Below are 5,342 nucleotides of genomic sequence, written 5' to 3'. Positions count from 1 at the left end.
CTTTAATTTATTTCAGTTCGGTGGTGTCTGTGAGTTTGGTTGACTTCATTCTTGTCTCCGGTATAAATTCAATGTGTTTATCTGTTTTATAGAGAAAATGAAATTGAGAAAACACCCGTAATAAAAAGAAAACAACCAGAAAGGGTGGCAAAAACACCAGCCCAACCTCACAAGGAGTAAGTTTCTCGAATCATATTTTCTTTTATTGATACTTATGTTCTAGATTCTTTGATACTTATTTTGTTAACTTTCTAAACTGAACAAGCAAAATACAATGCTGCAGAAAAAAGAAAGCGAGCATTGGAAATGATAAGAGAAAAAAGATCAAAGAAAAGAAATAATGGAGCTCAGTCAGCAAACGTTGCTCCAGATCAGTTTGACTCTCTATAGGCACAAAATGAATTCTCTCAGACGTAAGATTCAGTTTATTATTCCCGAATTCTTTTTCTTACTTTGCTTACTTTTGCTACAACCTTTTCTAATTTCTCTAGATTCAATTACTAATATTTATTTATCTTGCTTAGAGTGCCAACTGTAAATATGGATAGTGAGCAACTCTGACAGACTCAAGGAAGCTCTACACCTTCTGTAAATGCTGTGAACAATACGAGGTAAATTGGCTCACTGCATATTGTATTTTCGGTTCGGTGGTTGCCCAAAAACGAATTTAATGTGTTTCTAGACCTCTGGTTTTAATCTTGGTTTCTAATTTTAATTTGTTATCTTTTTTTAGGAAAAATATCCCGGAAAGCATGGTCAAATATTTTAGAAAAAAGAAAATCTTCCCAAGAAAGATTCTTAAAACTCCACCAATGTAAATTAAAAATATTTATGTTACTCTTTTAGATTTAGTTAATAATTTTTGTTTAATTAATCACAAGAAAATTGTGTTTAAATGTCACTAGAGCTACACCTGATTTTGACATACAAATCGTTGAGTTTCAAGAACAAACTCATTCTCAAGCTTTGGAAGTGTGAATTTTTCAATGTGCAAATTCCTATTTTTCAAAATAAATTCTAATTATTCAACATTAAATTTATCCTTGTTTATATTCCTTAAACCTCCTCTTGCATTGGCTCTCCCAAGGTCAGTTCAGGAAGAGTTGATGAAGGATGACTTCATCTATGTCCCTCCACAAGAGGAAACACAACAAACTTCTAATAATGAGTAAGTTAATAAATATTTATTCACCACATGAATCTTGTTCAATGTTTACTGCTTATACATGGTTTAATTATGGTTCAGTTGAAACCAGAAATAAATTCAATGTGTTCTTGTCTTTGGACTCTCTTCTGTTTATTACAGCTGCCCTCAAGAAGCTAAAAAGCATGGTGTTACAGTGTCTCTTACTAGTTTTGTAATTGATGACTTATTCAAAGATGACTATGTGTATGAAGTTTCTAATGAAGAGTAAGTTTCACATAAAAATTCTTTTTATTAATTTTAATGGTTGTTATTGAACTGTTTTCTATTTAATGCAACAGCCCTGCCAAAGAATAACAGCAACAAGCCCAAGAACCAATGGTGTAACAGCAATCAGAACAAGAAGCACCTGTTAATGTGTAAGCATAAAATTCTTTAATATTACTTTTGTTTAATATAATTTTGGTTCACTATAAGTTTGAATTTAGGTTCACCATAAGTTTGGATTTCAGTTCACTATAATGATTAATATAATTTCTATTAAATATCATTGTTAAATATGATAATAGTTTAGAATAATTATAGAAATGTTTACTGTTTAATGCAGTAGACCTCTGGAACAGCAACAACAGCCCTGCAAAGAACTAACAGCACAGCAATCCAAACAAGAAGCACATGTTGATCTGTAAGTTTTACTGCTTATATAAATATCGATAATGTTTACTACTTATACATGGTTTAATTATGGTTCTTTTGAAACCAGAAATAAATTTAATGTGTTGTTGTCTTTGGACTCTCTTCTGTTTCTTATAGCTGCCCTCCAGAACCTAAAAAGCAGGGTGTTACGGGGTCTCTTACAAGTTCTGTTATTGAAGATGTTCCGAGGGTTACCTGAAACTGGAGGTCGATCTCGGACGAGATCTTCTGTGTTGGTCGGAGATGGTGTGTCCGGCTGGCTGGTGGCGGCCGGAGCTGTTGTGTCCGACTTGTTGGACTTACTGCACTGCTGATCCTTGGTCACCGGAGGGTGGGGGTACCTGCAAGAGACTCCGATGCTTAAGTTAGCACGGGTATTAAGCAGGTTTATTGTAGAATCAGAGTATGAGTTATACCTGGGTGCTCCAGTGTATTTATAGTAGTGTGGGCTGACCTTTCTGATAAGATAAGTTATCTTATCTTATCTTATCTTATCTTATTTTGGGTGAAGTCAGCTTATCTTCAAGGGAACCGCCTTTATCTCTATAGGCTTGGATTGCCTTTGGATTTGGGTCGTGTTTCTCCATTTGGGCCCTTTATTGGGCTTTTCTGTCGATTTGGCCGATCTCTTTAAGAAGAGATCGGATAGTCGGACCTGAAGAGGTCAGTCGCCATGTCGCTAAACATCCCGGGTCGGACAGCTCGACCCAGGGTATGAACAGTGCCCCTGCTTGAGCTCGGTCTTCTGCTCTGAGGTCGAGTTTTTTGACTTCGTACTTTTTATAGCAAAGCCGAACTAGAGCACTTTTGTTGATTCCTTTCTTTGTAGAGCTTCTTGAATGTAGAACGTTTTTCCCCTAAAAATGCGCGCTTTTGTATTAGCGCTTTGTTCCAGGGAACGTGCGAGGGTTTAATACCTTCATTAATTGGTATTAATTGCCCCGTTTCTCCTGGCCTTATTTTGAATTTTGCTTCCTCAGAAAAACGGTTTCTCTTCTTCCTTTTTCTTTGTAACTCCTTCGTTTTCTCTGTCTCTGTCTTTTCTTGCGTTGCGGTGCCTTCCAGTGGTCCAGCGATTCCTTCCTTTCTACTTCTTCCGGAACTTCTCATTTCTCCAGGTTAGTTCTATTTTGCAATTACTTTTCTCTTTTGTTGCTTTGGCTCTGGTTTTGTGGTGAAGTTTTGACTTTGCTTGGAGAAAGTTTGGATCTTTCTGTTTTTGTTGCGCCTAATTGCTGTTGTATGGTACGTTCTGGGAGTTTCTTCGTCTTTTGCATGGTCTTTTTCGCTTTTCTTGTTACTTGATACCTTTAGGGCTTTTGCATGTTGTGAAATGCTTTTGATTTTGAAGCTTTGGAATAATAATTTTGTTTGATTCTGAAAAAAGGTTGCATCCTTGATGATTTTTGCCTGGTATATTTGATGTTGTTTCTTGCTGATAGACTGTAGGAAGATGACTTTCTATTTTGTTCGTGTTTTGTCTTTCTTCTATTAAAAATGCTTGCTATTTGAGATCTTCTATTCTTGTTTGCGAGATGTCAGAACGTAAGTAGATTTTCCTTGACGCCTTGCTTTATTACTACCTCCAAAGGATGCCCCAGGACTTTTAGTTTGAGTCTTGGGGTTTTTCCTTTTCTGTGTATTCGTCCGTCGAGATGTTTTATCCCTTGTCCGAGATGTTTTTGAGTAATCCGTTCTTCTTTTCTTTTTGTAGGATTTAGTTGGCCTCATGTCTTCCCGAAATAACGTTGTAGAGATGCCTTCCCAGGTTCCTGAGGGTATAGCCGATTGGGTGGACTCGATGGTTCTTATGTGTGTCTCTCTGGTTGATTCTGAGTTTTGTGCGCAGCTTAGGCAGTTTCATAGTGTTTGTAGTAATCCCAGTGATGAGAAGAACTATGAGCTTGTCCCTCCCTCCTCTGACGAGAGAGTCTGCTTTTTTACTCGGGTTGTTGATGATCGCCCTTTCTTTTATGTTTATGATTTTTTCTTCGGTCAGCTGGGTATCACCCTTCCTTTTACTCAATTTGAAACCGACCTGTTGTGGTCCTGTAATGTTGTCCCCTCTCAACTTCACCCCAATTCCTGGGGTTTCATAAAAATTTTCCAATTGTTGTGCAATGGTTTTGGTATTCCTGCTTCCCAATCTCTCTTTTTCTATCTGTTTGTCTTGACTAAGCCCGGTGTGGTAAAAAAGAAGTCAGCTTGGGTCTCCTTTCATTCTACCCAGGGGAAGAAGGTCTTTTCCATGTTTGACGAGTCTTTCCGTGATTTTAAAAATTACTTTTTCAAGGTCCGAGCTATTGAAGGAGCTCGGCCCTTTTTTCTGGATGAAAATGACGAACCTGCCTTTCCCTTGGAATGGCAAAAAGATGTGAGGGTCTCCAGATATGCGTGAGAAATGTTGGATGAGGCTGAGCGAGCTTTTGTGACTGTCTTGGAAGAACGCTGGGGTCAACCTCCCCATCTTGACACAAAGAAATTTCTAACCAATCCTTCTCTTCTTCAAACTGAACTGGGTATCTTGTGTTTCCTTTATTATCTGTTTATGTTGCTTGTATCTGTCTTTCCGACTTGTCCGACTTGTAGCTTACTTTCTGTTTTATTTGCAGAGGCAATGAAGAATAATGAATCCATGAAAGCTTTTAAGAGGGCGCAGAGGGCGACTGCTGCCAAAAATATTGCGGCCAAGGTGGCTGGGGAGGGGTCTTCCCAAGTACGCGAGAAGCCATCAGTGCCGAGTTCTCCTGGGGTGAAGGAGGTGATCCCTACACCCCGAGTCCGTTTGGTGGATCCTCACCCCACTTCTGCCGCTCCATCTGTTGCTCCTCCCAATAAAAAACAAAAAAACAGCTGAGCCCTTCGACCTCGATGCTCCTGATTTTAATGCCATTAAATTTGTGGATCAGCAAATCGGTCCCTATGGCGCCCTTTCCATGGACGATGTGTCCATCCTCCGTCACTTGAAATTTATGGTCCGAAATCACGTAAAGATGGCGTATATGGCGGCTGTCATATATCGGACTGCTCAGAATCTCCCTCTCCATGCCACTAAAGCGTTTATGGAGGAGGCAAAACAAGAGTTTGATCGGATGAGGGAGCTGAAAGAGGAACTTGAGGTAAAGGTAGCCAAGCTGGAGAAGGACTTAGAGAACGAGAAGGCGAGTTCTCAGTCACTGGCAGCTTCTTTGAGGTTGGATGAGGACGCAGCCATGATGCATAAGGAGAGTTATGTTACATCTTATCGTGAGGTGATGCGCCTGAGGGGGGAGCTCGACAATGTCCGGGAAGATTATTCTAAGCTCCAAAGTCATCTCGTTGGCAGCGTGACTGCTGCTTACGAGAACTTGAAGGAGCAAGTTCGGGTCATTGCTCCCGAGGCCGATCTCACCTCCTTTAGCTTGGATAACATTGTCAGGAATGGCAAGATTGTCCCTGATGATGAGGATGATGATGATGAGGTTGCTCCTCCCCATGCGTCCTCTGCCAAAGTGTCGACCTC

The sequence above is a fragment of the Arachis ipaensis genome, chromosome B09 (genome assembly GCF_000816755.2).
Source record: "Arachis ipaensis cultivar K30076 chromosome B09, Araip1.1, whole genome shotgun sequence".
Lineage (NCBI taxonomy): Eukaryota > Viridiplantae > Streptophyta > Magnoliopsida > Fabales > Fabaceae > Arachis > Arachis ipaensis.
This window is presented reverse-complemented; position numbering follows the sequence as displayed.